At 43.0% G+C, this 25406-nt stretch overlaps 1 pseudogene across 1 annotated transcript in view; it reads right to left on the reverse strand.

Moving 5' to 3' along the window:
- LOC147447819 (uncharacterized) overlaps nt 1-16718 on the reverse strand; it is a 59059-nt pseudogene extending 42341 nt beyond the window's left edge. Inside the window, exons 1-2 of the transcript XR_015189734.1 lie at nt 16458-16718; nt 16266-16349 (exon numbers count right to left, since the gene is read on the reverse strand). The product of XR_015189734.1 is annotated as an uncharacterized LOC147447819 (transcript). The remainder of the gene's footprint in view (nt 1-16265; nt 16350-16457) is intronic.
- Between the last annotated feature and the right edge of the window lie 8688 nt (nt 16719-25406).

Here is a 25406-nt window from a genome sequence, read left to right on the forward strand (position 1 = left end):
GTCCACTGTTCTGGCCTCTGTCTCAGCCTTCCTGCGCTGTTTGATAAAGTTGGCCACCTCAGGCAATGTTTTTCTTATATCCTCCAGCTCTACAGTCAGCTTCTGGATTCTATCACAAATTTTCACATGAATTTCTTCTCTCTCTTGGTCAGACTGATTGTCAGAGCTTGAAGAACTGGTATCTGCCATTCTTCTTTTGCAGTGCTTCCACTCTTTCCATCCACTCCCATTTCATCAGCTAGTCCGTGTACCACAGCTAGCATGGTCTCAGTCATGGCCGGTACTGACTGATCTTTATCAGTCGATTGGGATGGTATCCTCTGAATGACTCTAGCTTCGGAACTTTCTGGCTACTCTGGCAGCTTCTTAGCTAAATCCTTCGTGATTTTAGCTGCTAGTTCTCTCTGCTCTTGCCACTCATCTACCACCTTCTCTTTACCTTTGGCCTTCCAAACTTCTCTTTGTTGAGCCCACTTGCTGCTGTTACGATTGACTGGTACTTCTGAAGCGTCTGGGATTTCTTCAATGACTACTCCCTTGCTCCTGGTAACTACCCTGACTGGGACTGGCTCTGGTGCCTTAGTCTCAGTAGTAGTCGTTACAGGTGCATCTGGACATTGGGCTGCAAAATGACCATACTTCCCACAAGTATAGCAATTCATGCTCCTGTTCTAGAAGTTGCCTCTTCCTTTGCCTCTGCCCATTCCTGGTTGGTATCTACCACGTCCCTGACCAGTACCACTGGTACCTGGTCTCTCCTCTTGAGCTACTTTGACTGGTTCTACCTTCACTGGTTCAGTGTAGGCAACCACTGACAGATCTTTTCCTTTCTTAAAATGGTGAATTTTGATGCCACAATTATTCCATAGGTGACCAAAGGCCTTGCAGTAGGTACATTGTGGACATTCAGTGGAGATATGGTCCTTGGATTTGCATTTTGAACACCAAGTCTCCATCTTTCGAACTCGTTGTCTTGTGTGGCTAATTTCCGCAATCTGCCTAGCCATCTCTTCAATTTTCTTGGTCCATGATCCCTTCTTTGATTTCTCCTTTGCTCGTTCATTAGAGCTGTTCTCGGAGCTACTGGACATTTCACTGGAATCAGAAGTTTCAGTAGCAGAGCTACTGCTACTGGTCCTTCGCTTCTTGTGGCTCTTTTCCTTCTTAGCCTGCTGTTCCAGTTTTAATGCCCTTTGGACCAGATCATTGAATTTTTTTGTAGGAGCTGGTACTTCTTGTTCCCTAAGCTTCTTGCTTCTGAACCCATTCAGGAGCCATGCCCTCAATCTCTTCTCAGATGGCGGTTCTTGCAACTGCCTGGTTAGCTCTTTTATCTTTTCTACATAGCTGCGGACTGACAAATTCCTCTGTTTGATCTTATCTAATTCACAGAGAATATCTTCATCCCCTCTATTGTCGGAATATTCCAACATGTAGGCCTTAAGCAATTTGTTATATGATCTCAGCTGGCATGCAGGGTAATGGTAATACCATTTCCTCGCTGCTTCCTTCAAGGTTTGTGGAAAATATTCCCCCCAATCATCTTCATCAATGTTTTTTAGTTCAGCATACTGCTCGAAAGCTTGTATGTGAACATTTGGATCATTCTTTTTCCCCCCCTTGAATATTGGAAAGGAAGTCTTCAACGAAGCTGTGTAATCATTTCGATTACTACTGATCCTGCCACTTCTCTTCTTGGATTCAGAATGACGCTTGGGAGCCTTCTTGCAATTGTCAGTGTCATCATCCCAATCAATCTCTGTCTCTGTCTCAGTGTCAGTGTCTTCTCTGGTTTGTCTGCTAGAAGTATGGTGACTTCCCTTACTGCCCTTGGTATCCTCATCTCTCTGGCGAGACTGAGAAATCTTGGAACTCTTTGCCTTCCGTGCTTCCCATTCTGCGCGTCGGCGTCGCGAATGACTGGAGTGCTGTGAGTCCCGTGCCTCATCAGCCTGACTATGCTCCTCCTGAGCCTCAGTGTCAATCATCTTCTCTTGCTTGGGGTCAGACTCTCTTCCTGACTCCTCAGGAATGGGATCCACACGAATGGTAGATTTCCGGCCACGATTGGATTTTGGTGCCATTGCTGAAAACTTCTAACTGGGAGAAGAGTCTTTCAGTCAACGAGCTTCAGCTCGAGCCACCGTGATCACCAAAATGGAATTGGAGCTGATCTCTTGAGACAGCTAATTCCAGTGTTGGAAGATTTCAGCTACTAGTGTGGGAAGATTTCGAACAACAGACTGGACAGGAATCAGAGACTAGACTGGAATGTGGATACTGAAATAAGAATCAGACTTATGTACTGGAAATAAGGTTCAGATTTAGATTCAGATTCAGAAGATTGGACGAGAAGTAAGTATAACTGAAATATATGCCATGATTGGGATTACAGATCAAGATTACAGCAAATATGATTTACAGAGAGAAAGTACATCTGACAATATTGCCAATGATTCTCAAGTACAAGTATAGCCAAGGTGCTAACCCAAATGATAATAATTGCCAACCCGATTACAATGTAATGGGCCCTATTTATACACTTCGGGTTTACTGTAGTAATTACCATAGTAATTACTAAGTAATTCGCTGCCCATCCTCTAAGAAGACGTTCCCACACAGTGAACGATCCAGCCGTCTACATTGGAGATCATAGACCCAGCACAACAGAGCAGAGCCGTTCTTGGAAAGTTTGTTGTCAGAGGATTGCTTCCAGGGGAGGAGCCCTGGAAGGAGTTTTTGCTTCAGCGGCTTAGTGCTAGGGTGCCCCAGGCTGGAGGCCCTCGGCGACCTTCGACCAGATGGATCTTCACAGAGATGCGCAGAGTTGGCCTGAGCAGGAGATTGGAGGACCGTTTTGCTGTGAGTTTGCTCTACTCCTGGGAGCAGTTGTGGAGAGGCCTGGAGCAGCATCAACCTACTTGCACGGAGGAGTGCCTGAGACAGCCCCTTGTTTAGAATCCCATGGTTAGCACTCAGGCCACTTGGTTGGTCGTAGGCCTCATGTTTCTTGGGGTCCCATGGCAGAGGGTCCAGCACGCACTTTAGATGACTCACTTTAGATGACTGGCTACAGTTCTCAGGCTTGTCAGAGGAGCTTCAGAGCATTCAGCTACAGGGCATGAGAGGGGTGCAGAGCATGTGTCAGGACATCAGAGGGATGGGGGCCTTCACGCGGCTGGAGGTTCTCATCGCAATTCGGGCTTGCTCAGAGATTGTACCCTCCCTGTTTTTCGAGCTACAGGGTGCGGGTCGTTTACACCAAGTTTCAGTAGAGGCCCCACATGTGGCAGAGTGTTGTTTTCAGAGGATCCGAGTTGTGGGCATCTATGGGAGTCCTTGTGTCATAGATCCTGACCCAGCAGCTCTTGAGACTGGCCACCGGAGGCTGTGGGCTTGGGAGAGTTGTCCATTGGCACGAGTGCAGTGAGATCCTGGAGAGTGGTTTTGGAGGGACCCTTTCTCCTCAGCCGACCATCCAGGTGTCCCTTTCTTTCGATACACTGTTCGACTGGGATGTCGCATACTGGCAGCACGGAGAGGGGCTCGCTGAGTTCTTGTCCGCTTTTTGGGCGAGGTTGTGGGACTCCAGATTGCCGTTGCGAGTCACTTTATTCTAGTGGCTGGTTGCACATCGAGCTACGGCAGTTGGGAGTTGGCTTGTACATGGCAGTCTCTCGGCAGCATGCGCAGCTTGTGACCATCCTGTGGAGAGTCAGCGTCATTGTCTTTGGGACTGTCCTTTGGCACAGCAAGTTTGACTTCGTGTCGGCTCTTTCCTCAGCATGGCAGTTGTTGCTAAATTGGCTTTATCTGACAAGAAAATAATTCTAAATGAATTATTGGATTTATAAGTGAGAGGGTTTTCTCGCTTGGAACACCAAGAAAAATAATTCTAAATGAATTATTGGAATTTTAAGTGAAAGGGTTTTTCTCACTGGAGACATCCGAGTACAGAGTATCCCTAGTGCGTCATTCAAAGTAATGACAGGAGCACCGTGGAAGGGAATACCTGTAAGGCCACCAAGACCGGGTACTTCTGATGCGTCACATCAGATGGGTGACATGGAGCATCAGTAAGAAATATTTGACCATCCGGGAACGGACATCTCTGATGCGGGTGACATAGAGCATCGTGAAGGGGATTGTACCGTAAGTTCGGTAGGAAAGGACTAGATGATGGGTATTCCTGATGCGTCACAAGGTGGGTAACGGGTGCATCGGAAAGGGGATATCCATAGTCGAGAGGAAATCCGAACTGGAAAAGAGGAATACGCGTAAAGACGCAAGCACAAGAATAAAGATGGGTTCTGAGCAGCTTTTCTTAAAAAGCGAAAAATTTTAACGAGTTTTCCGGGAAGAGCAAACGCTTTCCCGCGAGAAATCTATGTCTGCATTGCATTTGTGTATGTGGTTGCATCCAGGGACGCCTAGGAAGTGTTGTGAAAAGCATTGTTTTAAACTTATAAGGTTTTATTGAGTTTTTGGGCAGGTTCAGACCAATTTTAAAATATGCCGGCAGCCACTTAGAAAATAAAGCAACAAAACCAGCCAGCAAATTCTCTCTCCCTATTTCGGGTAGAATAGAAAAAAAAAAACGAAAAAAAAGAAAACAGAACGGCCGCGATCTCTACGCGAGCAGCTATTCTTGCCGTGGTCAAGGAGCTATAAAAGCACCACATGCCCTCACTGAAAAGCAGTTTCCAGCGCCAGCAAGAGAAGACTCTGCCGCCAGAAGACGCGAGAGATCGCGAGACTACGAAGCATGGAAGTCGCTTTTCCCGCGCAAGAGCGACAGGTATCTATTGTGGATTCGTCATACGAATTGTTGTCGTGTGTTTGCAAGTACTTCATCGCGAAGGAGAAGCGAGAAGACTTCGGCCTACGCTTGGGAATTCAGAAATTGTCTGCAGAGTCTCAACTCCGAGTACAGACGGAAAAAGGATTGAGAGCGCGTTATCCGACGGCAGAGTCTTCTCTTGCTGACGTTGGTAACCTTCTTTCAGTGAGGGCATGTGGTGCTTTTATAGCTCCTTGGCCACGGCACGAATAGCTGCTCGCGTAAAGATCACGGTCGTTTTTTTTTCTTTTGCGCTGTTCTACCCGAAATAGGGAGAGAGAATTCGCTGGATGGTTTTGTTGCTTTATTTTCTAAGTGGTTGCCCACTTATTAAGTGGGCGGCCGGCATATTTTAAAATTGGTTTGAACCTGCCCAAAAACTCAATAAAACCTTATAAGTTAAAAACAATGCCTTTCACAACACTTCCCAGCAACCCTGGATGCAACCACATGCACGAATGCAATGCAAACATAGATTCCTCGCAGGAAAGCGTCTGCTCTTCCCGGAAAACTCGTTAAAATATTCCGCTTTTTAAGAAAAGCTTCTCATAACCCATCTTTATTCTTGTACTTGCGTCTTTACGCGTATTCCTCTTTCCAGTTCGGGTTTCCTGCCAAACCAATGAGATATTCCCTTTCCGATGCTCCCGTCACCCCATCACGTGACGCATCAGGAATATTCGTTTCCCGGTCTCTCCCACCCAACTAGCGGTAAAACCCCTTCGCGATGCTTAATGTCACCCATCCATGACGCATCAGAGTTTTCCGTTCCTGATGGCTTTTAATAATTCCAGTAGATCTACAGTTCCTAACCTTACGGTTCAAGTGCACATCTTTAAATATCCTAATTTCAATAAAAAGAAATTACTTGAGAAAAGAAGAAAAGAAGAAAATAAGAAAATAAGAAAATAGTCCATTTAGCAACATCCCTCTAGCTTCTAAACACTTGTCCTCAACTGTAGTGCTTGTACATATCCTTCCAAAATCTCGGGATAGGGTGCTAATTCCTGCTCGGTCATCCACTGAGCATCTAGAGTAGAATAATTCTTAAACTTTACCAAATACTTCTGTGTAATCTTCCCAGACTTAAGTGGCGGCTCCTGATGATGAATGATTTGTTCCGGTTGGAGTATTTCTTCCGTTTCCTCAACCTCAGGAGGTTCCTCAACAATAGGCTTACTTGGAGGCAGTCCCACATATGGCCCGAGTAAACTAACATGGAAAGCATTGTGGATCTTCCAATTAGATGGTAAGTCTAATCGAAACGTCACATTGTTCACTTGGTCAATTATCTTAAACGGCCCATAATAGCGATTGGAAAGTTTTACCACTTTCCTTTTATGAGTCGCTTGTTTCTTTAGTCTTGCCTTCTCAAACTTGAGTAAGACTAATTGACCGACTATTAAGTCCAGATTCCTTCTGTGCTTGTCCGTAGCTTTCTTATGTTTTTCATGAGAGCGCAAAATTGCTCTCTTAACTTGCCCGTAGGCCGTGTCCAAATCCCGGACAAACTCATCTGCTGCGAAAATCTTATCCTTAGTGACAAGGATCAGTGGAAGCAAAGGCTTACCATAGAGAATCTCAAAAGGTGCTTTCCCCATAGACGAATGCACGGTATTGTTATACGCATACTCAACAAGGGGCAAATACTTCTCCCAGTCAGACTGTCTTTCTGACACATAAGGGTCAGGATATCCAATACTATGGAATTAGCGATCTCACTCTGCCCATCCGTTTGAGAATGATATGCAAAAGAAAAATTCAACTTTGTGCCAAGGTTATCAAACAAGGCACGCCAAAAGTTGTCTGTCATGCGAGGATCTCGATCACTCACAATAGACTTAGGCAACCCATGATGCTTAAAGATCTGTGCTAGAAAAATTCTAGCCATATGGTCTGCTTTGATTGTTTTCTTAACTGGAATAAAGTAAGCTTGCTTGCTAAATCTGTCCACGATAGTCCAGATCACATCATTTCCAGTTTGAGTCTTTGGGAGATCCATAATAAAATCCATGGCAATACTCTCCAAGGGTTGATCAGGCACAGGTAAAGGTTGGAGTAACCCAGGCGTCTTATGCCGACCATACTTTACTTTTTGGCAAACCAAGCATTCCTTGACATATTGATCAATGTCTGCTTTAAGGTTTGGCCAAAAGAAATATCTTTCCAATGCTAAGGTCGTAGGGAGAATTCCTCGATGACCTGCATATGGTGAAGCGTGTGCTTCTTCCATGATTTTCTCTCTCAATGGTTCTGCCACGCAAATTGCTTGGTGGTGATAGAGGTAACCATCCCTAATAGAATAGGAATATTCATCCTCTCCGTTCTGTAATTTATTCCAAGTGGAGGAGAAGTCTGGGTCATTCGGATACAACTCTGGAAGTGATTCCAATTCTTGGTGATACACAAAAGTAACTGCGTTCACCCTAGGCCGTCTAGACAATGTGTCTGCAGCCACATTCTTACTCCCAGCCGTGTGGAGGATCTGGAAGTAAAACATGGACAGCCCATCTCATTTGCTTCTCAGATAATTTCCGTTGCGTAAGAAAATACCGCAAACTCTGGTGATCGGTTTTGATCACAAAATCCGCTCCTAGAAGATAATGCTTCTAGGTAGACAAGGCATGGATCACAGCCATAAGTTCCTTCTCGTAGATCGAGGCATGCAATAATTCTGCATCCTTAAGTCATCTACTTTCATAAGCCACTGCATGGGCTTCTTGGTTAAGCACTGCACCGATGTAATCACTTGAAGCATCACAGTGAACCTCGAATGGTTTCCTTAAGTCTGGCACCATCAAAATAGGTCCATGGCTTAATAGGTACTTTAGCCTACCAAAGGCACCTTGTTGTCTCGATCCCCACCTGAAAGGGATCTTTTTCCTTGTTAGGTCATGAAGTGGTCCTGCTACTTTGTTCAAAGCCTCGGATAAACCTCCGATAGTAAGAACACAATCCCAGAAAACTTCATACATCATGTACCATAGTGGGAGTTGGCCAATCTTGCACGACTTGGATCTTTGCGGGATCCATTTTCACTTGGTTGTGTGAGACTATATGGCCGAGATAGTGTATCTCAGTGAGGAAGAACTCACTCTTCTTTACATTTACATGCAACTCATGCTTTCGCAATTCCTGAAACACTATATCCAAGTGCTTCCGATGTTCCTCCTCGGTCTTTGAAAAGACGAGTATGTCATCAAAGAACACTCCTATGAAAGCTCGGTGTGGGCTGAAAATTCGGTCCATCATTCGATTGAATGTGGCAGGAGCATTGGTCGAGCCAAACGGCATTACCAAAAAGTCATAAAGTCCAAAAAATGTGCGAAAGGCAGTCTTATGGACATCTTCAGGGGCTATGCGTATCTGATGATACCCGCTTTTTAAGTCAATGCGACTACCGATGCACCTCCTCCAAAGAGGTCTTGCTCATATATTTTGCCATTTTCGTATCCTTGGAAAAATTAAGCATCATCTTTGTTGCATCGTTGATCAATTATCGGTGCTCCATCTCTCGACGCTCCGCCTGAGTAGGCCGAGGCGGGCCATACTCCTCACGTGAATCTTCGTTGTGATCCCTTCCAGCATCTCCGGATGTAGAGGGAGTCGACCGATCTTTGCCTGAAGCCATAGGTGCCGCGGAAAAAGAAATTTGGGATCGGATTTCCCGTAGAAGAGCAATCGGCCATGCTCTGATACCACTGTAACAGACTTGGACACTCCAAGTCAAGAAGCTACCACGACAGCACAAATAACCGCTTCAAAAATAGTTCACAGTTCACAATTGATTCAACACTAGCCCGGTGGAGTTCCGTGCCTAGAGATATTGGCCCCAAAGACTTGCGCCCCTTTCGGTATTTCTTTTTGTATTACTCTGAGTTCAAAGTACAAGAGTGCGGGCAGGCGCTCACACTCAAACTCTACGTCCAGATGCTCTGAGTTGTGAGTGGCCTACCCACTTATTTAAAGAGAACAAGGGATGCCGAAAGCAAAGCCCAAAAGCTGAAAATCAAAAGATTAAGTAAAGGCTTTGGAAAATAAAGCAAAAGTTCTCTCTCTCTTTCTTTTAATAAAGCAAAGAGGCTTTTCTTCTCTCTCTCTCTCTCTCTCTCTCTCTCTCTCTCTCTCTCTCTCTCTCTCTCTCTCTCTCTCTCTCTCTCTCTCTCTCTCTCTCTCTCTCTCTTGCTTAAATGAAATAAAGAAAAGAGGCTTTCTCTCTTTTGCCATTGCGTGGAAAAGCAATGCCAAAAGCTGAAATAATAAACAACCCACGCAAAAGCAAAAGCAATGCCAAAAATCTACCGTGCTTTCCGTGAAACACGCTAGTGTCCGTACAGCAGGCCACGTGTCAGCCCGCCACTTCAGCAAATCAGGGTTAGGGTTAGGGAAAAATAAGGATTTTTTATTTTAGGGTTAGGGTTTCAACAGAATTAGGGTTTTGGACAAAATTAGGGTTTCTGATTTTAGGGTTAGGGTTTCAGCAGAATTAGGGTTTTGGACAGAATTAGGGTTTCTGATTTTAGGGTTAGGGTTTCAGCAAAATTAGGGTTTCGAGTAGCCATGTCATCACTTTGTGACAGCCGATTGTTTTCAAGGCCGGAATTGACAGCACAAATTTATGAGAAAGATTTTGGCGGTTATCCATGCTCTTACTCAGTGGCGACATTACCTCCTCAGAGCCAATTTTACGGTCATCACTAATCAACAAAGTTTACCTACTTCTTGTCACAAAAGCAGCTGTCGGAAAAGCAGATGCGGTGGGCTAACATCTTGTCACAGTTTCACTTCCAGATGGTCCATGTACAGGGACAAAACAACTTGGTGGAGATGCTTTGTCCCGGAAGCTGTTAGTCTTGGCTATTTCTGCGATTCATCATAGAAGCTTGGAGGACATGGTCGATCAGTACGCCACAGATCCAGATTTTTCGGATGTATGCACTCGAATACAGAATGGGGAGGTAGTAGCGGGATATTCCATATGGGATGGCTACTTGATGAAGAAAACGATGTTGTGGGTTACACGGCCGTTGAGGGAAAAGGTTCTAACTGAATGTCATTGTCCACCTTTTACGGATCACCGCGGCATTGACACCACCTTGAAAGGTGTGGAGCGTTACTTCTTTTGGCCGAGACTCAAGAAGGATGTGGACTACTTTGTACGCAGTTGCTTGGTATGCCAGAAGGTCAAGTTTGATAGGCATAAAGCACAGAGATTGTTACAGCCTTTATCCATTTCCACCCGCCCCTGGGTAAGTAATGCTATGGATTTCATTTTTTCTCTCTCGAAGACACAGAGTGGGCATGATGGCATTTGGACTGTCATGGATAGATTTAGGAAGCAAGCTCACTTCATTCCAGTGAAGAAAACAGTCAAGCCGGATCATTTGCCGAGATTGTTCATTACACAGATTTTCACATTACATGGCATGCCTGAGACAATAGTCTCCGATAGAGATCCCCGAATCACGAGTTTGTTTTGGAAGGCTATTTGGGAGAACATTGGCACACGGTTGCAGTTCTCGTCATCATTCCACCCGCAGACAAGCATCACAAAATACTTCAAATGACTTCTGCAAGTCCGGCAAAGTCAAATCTCGTCCTGTAGTCAATTTCTCTTTCAATGTCTGAAAGGCAGTCACCTCTGTGGATCCCCACGAGAAAGGGACTCCTTTCTGTATCAAGAATATGCAAAAGGGGAAGCAACCTCTGCAAACTTTCGAATGAACCGTCTGTAGGACGAACACAGTCCCAAGAAGCTTTCAACTTCATGGACATTCTTCAAATCAGGCCAATGACGGGTAGTGTTTATCTTGGCCGGATCCATTTGCACTCCTGCTGCTGAGACAATGTGTCCCAAAAAGTGTATCTTTGGTAGGAAAAATTCACTTTTCTTTGCATTAATCACTAACTTGTGATCTCGTAATGCTTGAAAGACCTGAAGCAGATGATCTATGTGTTCTGCCTCATTCTGGGAGAAAACAATGATGTAGTCAAAGAAAGTGCCAACAAATAGCTTGTACTCTCGAAAAATCGTGTCCATCATCCGGTTAAATGTCGCAAGAGCATTGGTTAAGCCAAAAGGCATCACCAAAAACTCAAATAACCCAAAAGTCGTCCGAAAAGCTGTCTTGTGGACGTCTTCCGGCACTATCCTGATCTAATGATATCCACTCTTCAAGTCAATCCTGCTAAGCACGAGGATCCCTGTAACCTGTCGAGTATATCATCGATCCTAGGAATCAGAAATCTGTTCTTGATGGTGATTTTGTTGAGAGCTCTATAATCGCTGCACATTCTCCAAGATCCGTCTTTCTTCAAATCCAACAACAGTGGAGAGCAATACGGTGAAGTACTACGCTGGACAAGACTCTTTTCCAAGAGGTCTTTCACTGGGTTCATATTCTCTTCATTCTATGCTCGGCTGGACAAGACTCTTTTCCAAGAGGTCTTTCACCGGGTTAATATTCTCTTCATTCTATGCTCACACAGTAAGGTGGCCTGTTCGGTGGCATGCTTCCAGGTATCAGATCAATGGTTTAATCTTCAGGCCCTTTAAAAAGCAATCGGCATGAGTGTGGAGAAAAATCTTGGCGTTCTTTTGTTCAGGTCAAAACGTATTCAACCTTTATCCATTGTTCAATTCTCTCCCAAAACAATGAGTAAAGAAACTGAAGTTCATCAAGTACAATTCTCTGAGCCCTTCATTTATCAAAGTCGCTTTCTCGGCCCGGTAGTCAACCATGGCGTAGTTCTTGTGGTACCAAGGGATTCCGAGTAGAACGTCACTCGCGTGCCCTAAACACCCCTGTTCGCAAATGCTCGGTATAATGGCCAATCAAACTACCTCCGCCTATGGCGTCAGTCTGTCGAGCGTAATTCCAAATCGAGCCGCCAATTCCAAGTGAAAAGAAGTTGGCCTTGGCTCCTTCAAAAGAGCTTCCTGTTCCTTCACTTTGGCCCAAAAGCGGCAAAGTTTGTACTTTCATTCATTAGATTCGGTGCAGATTCCACGCCATGTGGTATCAGTTCTGCTTTTCTATCTGCCTTTTCTGCCACGTTCCTCGGCTGCTCTCGAACTCTCAGGCCTTTCGTCGTCCTTGTTGTTTCGTTCTTTCTGTGACTTTTTAGGGCACTTCGCGGAGATATGTCCAAGTTCCCCGCATTCAAAGCACTTCCCCTCCCTGATGAAGCGAGCTCTCTCCTGAGGAGTAAGCTTGGGTCGTGCATCCTTTCTCTCTGGGTTTCTCTTTTTCTTTCTACTTTCATTCCCAGAAGTCTGTTCGGCTCGTTGTGTCATGGCCTCATCCGTGGGGTAGGTCACACTGCCAGAGTGAATGGCAAAGCCCCGCTTCGCATGACTCATCAACTCCTGCATAGAAGCTGACTTCTGTTCCAAGCAGTGATCTCGCATCTCTGTAGGTAGACCCAAGGTAAACCGCTCAATTTGCTCTCTGAACGAGATCTTCTTGAATGAAGAGGCGGGTAGAAAAGAGCTCCAGAATCTTTCACAGTAAGCATTGATTGTATCTTTCTTGGTCATCCGAAGATGGTTCCAAGCAGCTCGTATATCTCGTTCATATTCTTGCGTCAACCAAGAAGAAATAAAAAGCTTCTTAAATTTCAGCCATTTAACTGGCGCAGTCTTGTTTAAACGAAGCGTGGACCACCAAGTACAAGCATTCCCCTTAGAGTAAAAGGCAACTCTCCGAATCTTGGAGTGCTCTGAATAGCGTCCTCCCGCGAAAGCGATGTCAAACTGTTGTATAAAAGACAAAGCCTTCGAAGCATCTGAGTATCCTGAAAAAGTATCAAACTTGATCGAGTGGCCACCTTCCTTAAACTCTCGGACTTTCTTGCTTTTATCTTCGAGAAAGTCATACTGGTTAGCTTTGTAAAAATTCTTCTTGTTTGCATAAAAGTTTCCGTCATCGGAATCTGAGCTGTCTGTAGACGAGTCCTCAGTAGAATTGTCAGTCTCTAGGCGAGATGTAGCCTTCTTTGCCTTTTTCTTGCCCTTTCCGAAGCTTTGTTTCTTGCTTCGCTTTTGACCTTTTCTGTCTTCTTCGCTCGAATCTGAAGAGCTAGAAGAACTGTCAGATGAAGAAGAAGAAGAAGAAGAAGAACTGGGTACTCCTTCAAATCGAACACGCTTCTTCCGTTTCTTTGCCTTGTCAAAAGTCGACTGACGACCCAAATATCCCGGGAAGTCAGTGCTTTTCTTCTGCTTTTTGCCGTGCTTTTTGGCTTTCTTTTGCGCGTCAAAAAGCTGAGCAATTCGTGCATCAACCACCTCTTCTAATTCCTTCTCAGAATATTCTTGTGAGCAGAAGGTTTCTTGAGAGTGGGTGTAGTGGTTTTCTGCCACTGCTCATGCACTTCTTGAAAACAAGTCTCGCTCATATATTTTGCAAATTTTGGGTCCTTCACAAAATTGAGCATATCTTCGTTGCATTGCAGATCAATTGGCGACGCTCCATCTCTCACCGCTCCGCCTGAGTAGGCCGAGGCGGGCCATACTCTTTGCCGGAATCTTTGTTGTGATCCCTGCCCGCATCTCCAAATGCAGAGGGAGTCGACTGATCCTTGCGTGAAGCCATAGGTGCCGCGGAAAAAAATTTGGGGATCAGATTTCTCATAGAAGAGAAATCGGCCGTGCTCTGATACCACTGTAACAGACTTGGACACTCCAAGTCAAGAATCAACCACGACAGCACCAAATAACCACTTCAAAAGAATTCACAGATCACAATAGATTTGCATTGGCCCGGTGGAGTTCCGTGCCTAGAGATATTGGCCCCAAAGACTGGCGCCCCTTTCGGTATTTCTTTTTGTATTAATCAGTTCAAAGTACAAGAGAGTGGGTCGGGATTCACTCTCAGACTCTGCATCCAGATGCTCTGAGAAGTGAGGCCCTCACCACTAGTTTAAAGGTTACAAGGGATGCCCAAAAGTAGAGCGCCAAAAGCTTCAAATCAAAAGCAATTGCTCTCTCTCTCTCTCACAGAGAGTCAAAACTTGAAAGCAAAAGCATTCTCTTTCTCATTGCGTAGAGAAAAAGCAAAATTTGCGTCGCTCATCATTTATATATATATTTATATTTATATATATATATATATATATATATATATATATATTCAACCTCCGCGATTTCCGGAAATTAAGGTTTTTGGCAAAAATTAGGGTTTTTGTTGTCCGCCACGTCATCACTTTGTGACACCTGCATTGGATGCGAAGTGGATGGAGGAGGAGGACCTAGCTGATACTCCTCAGATTTTGGAACTTTACCTTGAAGCATTCGGTTTAGCATAGTCTACTCCGATAGAACCCTGATTTCAGCATGGGTGAATCTAGTGCAGCGGGCTTGCACAAGAGGGGAGTTACTCCGTTCCTTTGTCAAAGGATTACCCCCATTTTTGATATAGAGTCACTGACGTCTCTTTGGGTTTCAGGGATACTGTTGGGCTGACAGTATTCTACTGTATGACTTTATGAACTGGAATTTCCGAAAATGAAAACGATTGATTTGTACTTGACTTGTTTGAGTGCAGGAACTAAAAGACGAAATGATTGCAACATTTCGGTCTCATAAATCTCTATAGACATGATTGCAATTAACATTAGTTAATCGGGCATCTGTGAGGTCCCGACTAGATCTAGATGAAATTACTAAATACGTTTCCGATTAATCATGGTCTGAGATTTGGAATGAATTTGAATATGATTTGTCATGTGATGTCTTGTGATGTCCGATGATGTGACTAACGATTTGTACAAGTGCTAGATGTGTTGTGTCTAGTGCGTCGGTACTAACAATCAGTGTCTACTAAGACAGTTTATGATCTCTGTCTGTTTTGCAAGCGTAATCGAGGACAATTACAATTCTTTCAAGAGGGGGGTATGTCACAATCTGGTGATGTGGCAACCCTATAAGTTGTTCCAACTTATGGCCAAATGATGAGGGGACCCCGGGGACACGAGAATATAAAAAATAAAGCGTTGGATTATGCTGACGTGGTTGCCGCATGATTTTCCGCAAATTGTGTTGACTGTACGGACGGTTGCCAAACGCGTTGGCTGTTGACGTGGCCTGACAGTACAGAATTCCGCGAATTACGCTGGCTGTTTTCAGTGCTGCCAGCTTTTGGAGCTAACTCTGCTTTTTAATTTAGAAGCTTTTGGGGGCTCTGCTTTTAGCAACCCCATGTAACCTTTATAAGTGGCCTTAGGGGCTCACTTCTCAGAGCATCTGGACGCAAAGTTTGAGAGTAAGCACCCACGGGCCCTCTCTTGTACTTTGAACACAGATTAATATAAAAATAAATACCAAAAGGGGCACCAATCTTTGGGGCCAATACCTCTGGGCATGGAACTACGCCGTGTCGTCTTTGTGAACTGTTTTGAAGTAAATCTCCATTGTGTCGCGGTAGAATCTTGACTTGGGGTGTCCAAGTTTGTTACAATGGAAGTATGTTTCAGCCCTTGAACTTCAAACATATGAGACCCTAATCCTATTTGAAAAAACACAAACGTTAATACTCATAGCACCACAGAAACATAGAACTTTTTACATCTTACTTTACTCTTGAAAGTCTATGAATTTCAATCCCACATCAACCTCATCAGCTTAATGTGGAATTGAAATTTTTATGAAGTATGATATAATATTTTATATGGGTCTGGAAACAATTTTCCAGAGGATATGGTTCAACTAAACATACAAGTATGGTTGCAACTATGCTTATAATCCTAGATGGAGTAGCATGCATCCCAATGTTTCTACCATGAGGAAGTGTTAGGAAGTTGTATGAGTAATAAATATCTCAGATTCTCACATGTGCCATGTACAATCCCTATGGCATCATTTGCCATGTTTTTTTGTTGTGTGTGTTGACGATCCGAACATTTACACCAAGCTGTCCAAACCTGTCAAGGGCAGAAATTGCAGGTTTTCGACCCCATTTTGGCAATATAAGCCAAAATCTCTGTAGGTCAAAAGTACAAGCCTAGGTACCATTGTGTGGTTTCTATGAGGGCACGCCACTTTTATTTGATGTCACGCGCTCTTTGTGAATTTACGTGTCATTATCCCCGTCTTTATGGATCATCAATGAATTGGGTAAGGGAAATACTATGGGAGCTCATATGTAAGAGAAATACTACAGGAGCTCATATGTAAGAGGCCTTTGCCCCCATTTCTCTATATCAGGATGAGGCAATGTTTTAGCATCTGTCCCTATTCTCTTATGATCTCTCCTTCTCGGTATACCCCTATCCACCAACCAGACGAATACATCACCTTAATCTCACAAAATATTACAGAAAATCAATACGACCTTCCTTGTCTGGAATAAGGAGAAAAATATGTCAACTCAATCTCACAGAATTTTCATAAATTCAAACATTCAACAGCAAACCAATAACTTACTTGTGAAGAAATCTTTCCAGTGACATGCAAGGCTCACAGCAGCCAAAAACGTCGAGAGGCATTCCAGCCAATCCAAGGAGACATCTAATATAATCAATCAAAAAAGATCAACCTTTAGGAAAGACGGATGAAAAGCTTGGACTGCAATTCAGAAAAATTACACATTGGGACACTATCACAATAACAACTCACGTGCTGCTGCCATTTATGATCGGGGGCGATAAAGGCACCAACGTCGAATGGGTATGCTGTCACCAAACGAATGGGTACGGCACAATCTCTCTCTCCAGAATGCTTGAAAGGCAGCAGCAGCAGCAGCAGCAGCCCCAGGTGATAGAGAAACGCTAAGAACAAACCTGAACTGATGAAAGCGAGATAAGAGAAGTCTGCAGAACGCCCTGCGTACAAACTCTGAATTCAGCTTCTGTTGCAAGTTGCATGGGAAGGTGTCGAAACGCTTACGCTAAAATTAAAAAGACGAGCTAAAAGCTGGAGCCAGTGACTACGTGTGTGTGGTGTGGGGTCATAAGCATGGGATCAACGACGCTCGTTCAAAAAAAGGGGCGCACGCAATCTGGCCATCGATCTTTAAAAACTAAAGTCGGGATCCCGTGAGAAAGGGCCATTATCGCCTTGCTATCGCCTATGGTAGTTCTTTTGACGAGGCGTTAAAGCGGGTACTTCAAATATTAGCAGAAAGGGCAGCCTAGGCTCCCAACCCATGGTTTGCATTTAGCCAAGCGCTCCCATGCATTGCGATTTTCACAATTTTCAAAAGCTCTTGTTGGTACTCTCTCGAAGCAGCCCCAGCTTCATGTGGGCTATGGCGACTACAGTCTAAACACAATACGCCCATCCATCAGCCGCAAAAAATTCCTCTCTTGCTAATTTTCTCTCCTGGCTACACTCACTCACTCTCCAAGCCTAGCTCCTAGTGGCAGTAGCAATCCTTCTCGATCTTTTTCATAAGCATTGATTATGTTTCCAAAAAGTGTCCCTTAGCTTAGCCTTGAGCTGTTTGAAAAATCAAAACAGTCGGGGAGAAGGAGAAAACCCACTTGAAAAAATTAAGAAAATAGAGTTAAATTGCAAAAAATTCGAAAATTTTCTCTTTGCATCTACACTTAAGGGAATTTTGTATGTTTGCAAAATTGATTTTGCTCGAACATTGATTAGCAACAAGCAAATCTTTAGTGGAATAGATGACGTCCAAAGTCTCTACAGTCCTTTTCAATGTTGATCTTGATTCTTGACCAGCATCTACCCAATGGGTCTCACTCGAACATCTTAAGCCTTCAGCCTGAGCCTGCCAATTTGCCTCCAGCTGCTTCAAAGCTCCAATACTAGGTTCTCTCTCTCTCTCTCTCTCTCTCTCTCTCTCTCTCTCTCTCTCTCTCTCAAGTTCTTCTCAAAATCTTGCTACACTATGGAAAGCGTAGATAGAGGCAAAGCAGGCAAACGGAGAGGGGGGGCAACATCCGCAACGAGGACATGTGAGCGATGTGCAGCCAATGTGAACTCAAGAGACAGATAGAGTCAAAGGCTAAGTGGTATGGAAAACCACCAAAGAGGCAATGACAATGTGCAATCGAATATGGAATGAAGAAGAGTAAGCCCTAGCACCTCTCTCTCTCTCTCTCTCTCTCTCTCTCTCTCTCTCTCTCTCTCTCTCTCTCTCTCTCTCTCTGTGTGTGCCCCAAGTTCTTCTCAAAATATTGCTAAACCCGTTCGTCCTTGGCTATCGACATTTATCCAAGTCATCACTTTGTGGCTTGGTGTGCAACCAAGCGTGTTACATATGGGTGTGCTTAGGATGGGTTCTCTTAGAGACTCTAATGTTTAATCAAGTCCAAATTGCAATTAGACGTGTCAAGGTTACATAAGCTCCTTGAGCTTTCATTGGATTAGTTTGCTCGATTTTTTATTTTCTTGGAAAATCGCGCTCGCTCTTCAGAATTCCTCTCTTGAAACACAAAGTAGTTGTTGGTCTCCTTAAAATATTGTTCCATTGAATTGACTATTGTTTGATGTTCATTGGTTAAAGCGACTTAAGAGGCGAGACATTTCTTTTGTTCCTAGCATGGCTCGATTGTTTTAAGATATATAGATAGGGTGTAGAACGTTGGTATATCTCGTGTATAATTTATAAGGATTTGTATTGTAGACTTTCATATCACATAATATTCCAATCGAAGCGTTGATGTTCAATTAGCCAAGAAAAAGGTTTTGCTATTATCAAAAAGTTGATGCATGAATCTCTCTCTCTCTCTCTCTCTCTCTCTCTCTCTCTCTCTCTCAAGCAAAAGGGGTTGTTTACTTACTACAATGTTCTTTACAAAGGAAGACACATAATTGTATAAAGTGTCATTGAGAATTTTGTCTTTTGAGGTAATTGACTATGAAGATGCTTGCTAACCCAACTCTTTGTTCACCTATCCCTTGGGCTAAGAAGTGGACATATTTGATGCATTGTGTGAGTGTATTGTATGTGGCTCTATTTATGCCATATATTAGGCTTTTTGGTTTGATTTCTCTACCTGTTGTTAAAAGACATTATTTCTCTTTTGATCACCTTTTAAAGCAAAGATAAAAAAAAGAGTTGTTATGTAAATAATTCAAACACAATACAACACTAAATCATTACTACACTCAAACTTTGTCTACACTTATCAGCGTAGCTTAGCATAATGCTCATAGATTAGCTTAGCATAATGCACCGTAGGATTGATTCAGCTTCGCTTCCACTTCCTTTGATGTGAGACATAGCATTGGGAAATTCCAACACTCCCATTGTTGTATAGTCAGCCCCTTGCAAATTCAGTAATCTTAGCTTCATACCATAATTGATTGTTTGGCTTTGATCACATTTGAGCTTGCTTCCCTCACATGTATAGCCTCATATTATAACCTTGAGGACAATAATTCTCTCTCTCTCTCTCTCTCTCTCTCTCTCTCTCTCTCACACACACACACACACACACACACATACACACACACACACAAAAATCTTTTGGTCTTGTTGGCTCTATGCGAGCTTTCCCCTCGCTCTATGGGCGATGGGAGCACATATTTATATATTTATATATATTTTTCTCTCATTGGCTATGTGGGAGCATGCTCTCTCTCTCTCTCTCTCTCTCTCTCTCTCTCTCTCTCTCTCTCTCTCTCTCTCTCTCTCACACACACACACACACACACACACACACACACACACTTCTTTGGCTGTATTGGAGCTTGGAAAATTTTTCTCTCTCCCCCCCTTCGCTCTCTCTCTCTCTCTCTCTCTCTCTCTCTCTCTCTCTCTCTCTCTCTCTGTGTGTGTGTGTGTGTGTGTGTGTGCGCGCGCGCGAGCGCGCGCCCGTCGAACCCTAAAGGCTAAGTCTCTCCCTCCTGCTCTGCTCTTAGTGTCTCCCCTAGGGTGAAGGGCAACTCTGTGGGAGACTAAGAGAAGTGGAGAAGCCTACACCAACAACACTTGACCATGGAATGCAAATCCAAGAAAGTGTCAAGTTTACAAGCATGCTCATTTTCTTCTCCATTTCAATCTCTCCACCTTTGAACGTGTTTGAGGTCTTGGGATTGAGGCCCTACCAAGTGTAATTTTGGTGCTTGAAGCTTTCCATCTGCATGTCATCAATTGGGTTTTGAAGAGCACAAAGATTGTATTGAAACAAGTCTCTCTCAATGGAAGAAGTCATAATACAAAATTCCTTTGGAGGGAGGACCGGCTCCAAGTATATATGGTCCTCAAGTGTTGTCGGTCTTAATCTCTCTCTCTCTCTCTCTCTCTCTCTCTCTCTCTCAAGTTATTTTGCATGTCAAGCTAACTAGTTATGTTGTTTCTTGTTATAGACTCCAACCAAGCACTTTCCTCGGGGGGTTCACCGTTTAGTACCCCCTTATATAACGTGCGTTCGCGCGGGGCGGGGGTATTAAAAAAACCCTCTTTTAACATGTCTGAATGAATAAAATGACCCCTTATTTTAGTTTTTTCAATCAAAATTGAATATAAAATCCCCTTATTTTAATGTATCTCTATTAAATTGCCTTAATTTTTTTCATTTTAAAATCCCTTCTTTGAACTCACGTTATACATTAACATGACTACATAGTGCATCCCCCGCGCACTTTCGTTTTGCTCATGAGAAAATTCCTTAATGAAACACTCTCTCTTGTTAATATAATTTCACTACGATTAAATAAACTAAATTAAATTTGTCACAAAAGTGATTTGTGCGAGATAGTTGTAGGTTGTGGCACAACAAGGCTACAATCAATGGCCGGGTATTGGCAATGACGTCATCCCTTGAAACAATTGGATGGCGTGTCTGAGTTGTTTTGAGCCGCATCCCACTCTACTCACCAATATTCATGTTACTCTTCACCCAAAAGCAACTCCATACAAGGAGAAAGTAAGCATTCATATATCACTCCTCCCTGGGCTATTTAATGTCCCTAATGATAGGGGAAGAATCAAAGGTCTGCAAAAGGAGCTTGAGCATCACGCTAAGGTGATAGGGGAAAAAGAAAAACAAAGCAGTTTGGTGATGGTATACATGATAGAAAAAGTGTACAATAGTCGGCATGACATATTGTAGTAGCCACATGCTTACTTGTTTATTGGTGATTATAATGTCTTTTGATCTCATTTTGTTAAACTTTTTATCTCTCTACACCGCAATCCATTATTGGTAAACATACCCTCTTTGACAACATTCTTTACCAGCACCTCTACATAGTTCCCAAGAATTGATAGATAAAGACTTCTAGAAGAAAAACTATTCTACCATTTTGGCTAGTTAAAAATATGCTTAACTTTGGGATTTTTGGAAACAATCGTTCCCATGTAAAAAATACTCTTCTAATTTATTCATGTTCATGTATGGTGATTGTCAACCCTGCCCTTTGTTTCACATTAACATTACTCTTCTACTCATTTGGTATTTTACGTTTTTTGTTAAGTTTATATTTTACGTTTTTTGTATCTGCTTTAACTTTCGCGAGATGTGCCATAGGTAGCACATATATATTCACAACAGTGGAGGTTTCAAATAGATAGCCATGACTTCACCTCAACAAAACTAGAAGGTTTGTAATCTTTGTCCAAACCTCCATGCATATGGATTTGCTTAGACAACACATAAAGACTATGGGGCAGGGAACACCTTTCGTTCCTTATAAATTCTGGGGAGACCATAGTGATGATTCTTCGCCATACTTGTGTATGGCACTTTTGTGTGACATGCATTATATGTTTAGTGTTTTCACTCTTTGCTTCATTATGTTACAAAAAGTTTAACTATTCACATTGTTTTCATGAAGCTTAGCACAAAAAATGTCCTCTGTCCTGCACACATTGATGAAACGTGTACTCAATTACCAGGTCAATAGTGTACTTCATTTTTTGCATTTTTAATGCTTTTTATATTTTGAATTTCACCAATCCTTAATAAAAAATCAAAATTACTCTCTCTTTCACCACGTGAGAGGCACGTGAGGTTGGGAGAAGGTTAGCTAGGTGCAAAAGGCCTCCTTGGAGTTGGTGAGATTACCAAGGAGAAGACCGGCTAGGCAGCAGGGGGGGCTTGGGAGCATGCCAAGAGAGAAAATAGTGGAGCAGGCTCTATTGTGCAAGAGGTGGGCTCGGTTGCTCACGATTACATGGTTGCTAGCCATTCTATCTGTGGCTAGGGGTGTTGGGGGGCGGGGGGGGGGGGGGGGGGGGGGGGGGGGGGGGGACCACTTTGACCTCTTTTTCTCCATTTTTTGGCTCGGATTTAGAAATACTCAAAAATATTGAATTTTTTTAAGTGTTCTCTCAAAAGGCCCCCAAACCTATTTCATGGTCAATAAAACATTTTTGAACTCCAAAAGTGAAAAAAGTGCATTAAAAAATCCAAAAATTGAATTTCATTTCAAAAAAATCAAACATCATTTTCCATCCTCCAAAATCTTTTCAAACCTATTCTATAGCTAAAAACTGATTTTCTCTCTCTACAAACCCTTTTCCAAGTTCTCCATTGTTGCACCAACCACATGCAACCCCTATAGTCCAACATTATCTCTCTGCTAGCTTTCTCCCGTGTCCATTGTAGCACCAAGCAAGCCTCTCCCCCATCTCTTCCCCTTGCTCACCACATATTTTGACACCAAGTTAACTCCTCTCCCTTCTCTCACCTCCATTACATCATGAAACAAGATTCTCCTCCTACTTTCATTCACTCACACTACATGGAAAATTTTGCTCCCGAAGGTGGTAAAAGTATGGCTCACATGACTTGCATACCACAATAACGGGAGGCATGGATGGTGAGTGGACATTGCAAGGGTTCACCTCCAACATACAGATAGAATGGTAAGAAAACTACCCTTGTAGATTACATTAAGAGCTTAACATCATCTCCATCTTTAAATTTATCATGTAGGAGAGAATTAACCTTTTTATGGCTCTCAATATCTAGGGCTTCACACCTCATAACATTGGGGCGTGCTATTTTGTTGATGGATTTGGTGCACCATCTAGGGTTGTGTAGCATGTAATTGAGTCTCACAATGCAAGTAAGTTGTGTTATCTATGGAGAGTTATCAAAGATTCTCCTTCTAATTTCTTCTTTGTATAGTTGTCACTATATTATTAGCATGATATTATTTTGTACTTTATAACTTTGTGCTCACAAAATTTGGTGATATTATTAGCATGATATCATTTTGTACTTTATAACTTTGTGCTCACAAAATTTGGTGTTTACTTACAGAAATTTGGCATAGGTTAGCAAGAAACAAACAGACTAGGAAGAATATCTACCTCTTCTTGAGTTTGCTTACAACAACGCTAAGCATGTCACAACTGGATTTAGTCCTTTCATGCTCATGTATGGTTTTCAACCTAGGTCAACCATTACGGTGGGGTTGGCAACCGAAAAACTCCAACAGGTTAAGGATTTTCTCCAAGACCATATGGATATGCTGAAACTCGCTCGTCAGAATGTCCGACAAGCGCAGGATAGGTATAAGAAGTACGCTGATGAGAAACGTCGGCAAGTTACCTTTGAGGAAGGGAAGAAAGTATTTTCACGTGTGCCAGAGCATTCAAAAAGTTTGAAAACTAGGCCAACACCTAAATTATCTCCAAGATATTGTGGGCCTTTCAAAATACTCAAGCAAGTTGGTGATCGTGCCTACAAACTATCGCTACCCACACACTCTCATGTCCATCCGGTGTTTCATGTAAGCCGTTTACGTAAGCGATTACATGGGGACAACAATGTCATTGACCAACAAATTTTGGTCGATTTCGTTGAACCTCCTACCCTACCGCATGAACCTGAATGAATTCTTGAATATCATGGTTTACGTACGTGTCATCATGTACGTCGACAAGCTTCAATCAAGTGGAAAGATCGACCTGAGGAAGGTGCCACTTGGGAAAACATTAGTGCTCTTAAGAAGTTTCCCTTTTTTTTCGAGGACGAAAACTCTTCCTTAAGGGGTGAGTAATGTCAGGACAAGGGCAAGTCCAAGGAGTCATGGACTACGGCCAGGGGCCAGGCTAGGCAATGTGGACAGGGGATCCTTCTAGGGCAAGAGGCTAGGAGCTTTCCTTTAAAATGGGAGGTTGGGAGGAGGATCTCAAGGTCTAGCTACCCTAGGTCTTACAGAACTATCAGAAATGACTTTGCCTGCACAAATAAGTTGCTCATTAATATCCTTGATACCAACAAGGAAAGTGTCCATTTCATCTTCCTCATGCATACTAATCTTTGACTCCAGCTCTTTATGCAACAATGCAATTTTAGCCTTATTGCGACTTGCATAAAGACCAACAATAATATCCTAAGCCTGTTTTGCACATTTAGCCGAGCGAATGTGAGGAGTAATAGTGTGCTTCCTTGATAACACAATTAATGCGTGAGCATGCACATATCTAACATCCCAATGAGCCTGCTTAGCCATAGGCAAAACAACTTTGGTAGCAGAAACCCTGCCACCAAAACCTGCAACATCCTCAACATCGCAATTATACACAAAACCAAGGCATACATCAATGCCTTGCACAATATTCCAAAGGCCCTTTGACATAGGAACATGTTGTATCATGTAAGCCCACATTGGATAATTGTCCCCATCCAATTTGTCCTTAGCAGTAGCAAACATCTTGAACACATATGTGCTATTTTCAACCATGGAGAATGCATGCACCTGATATGAAAAATACCCAAAAAGAGGAGAAACAAAGCGGGACCAGCACGTGCTATATAGCACAACCTGAAGAAGACTATAAGGGACCTCTTACACAAAAAATGGCACTGACAGAAAGTTTGCACAAAAGGAATAAATTTCCTGCGCAATACTCCCTGTAGTTGAAACGAAGGCCAAAATGAGCTCAAATGGAAATTCTAAATTGACGCTCACTAAAGCTCACAAAAATCTGAGAAAGTGAGCAGGCATGTGCTAGCGATGCTGGCAACTAAGACCGAGAGGACACAATCTGCTATGATAACAATTGTTGGAAATAGGGTTGTATGGAAACGCACACAGCAGCTTAGAGAAGACAATGAAGCTCAAGGCATACAATAGAGAGTAGTATTTCTTAGTGCATAATGAAAGATAAGTTAGCCCTATAATGATGGGCGTATATGGAATGCACGGGGGGGAAACCCTCCTAGTGAGGGAAAAAATGCCCCGACGGTCCTAATTGTGTTCACACACATCACTACCACACATGTATGGTAACATCATGTTGAGTTTTTTTGAAATCTAGCGGATTCTCAAAGGTTGATACCCCTTTTACGAGGCATTGCCATAGGTTATGTGTAGAGAGGGCTAGGTGCATTTGGTCCTATGTTGGCGGTCTTTTGGTTCAGTTCAGTGATGATCAGTTTATGCACACACCTAGTTATCTGTGCTCTTTATGTGTCAATCTTTGATTTCAAGAACTTTTTTTGCCATTTCTAGTTGAGATTTTGCTCTAGCTATAGGGGAGACTCTGCCAAATTTCCCCATGATTCTTGCCATCATTTCTTGTTCTTCTTGCCATAGTGTTTACCTCTTAGAGTTATGGCCCTCTTATTCTAAGAAAGACATTTATAACATCACAAAGTTCGATGGCATAAAATTTTATATATGGAAAGAGAAATCTCA

Source organism: Adiantum capillus-veneris, chromosome 11 (assembly GCF_014529385.1).
Source record: "Adiantum capillus-veneris isolate H3 chromosome 11, ASM1452938v2, whole genome shotgun sequence".
In the NCBI taxonomy this organism is placed as follows: domain Eukaryota; kingdom Viridiplantae; phylum Streptophyta; class Polypodiopsida; order Polypodiales; family Pteridaceae; genus Adiantum; species Adiantum capillus-veneris.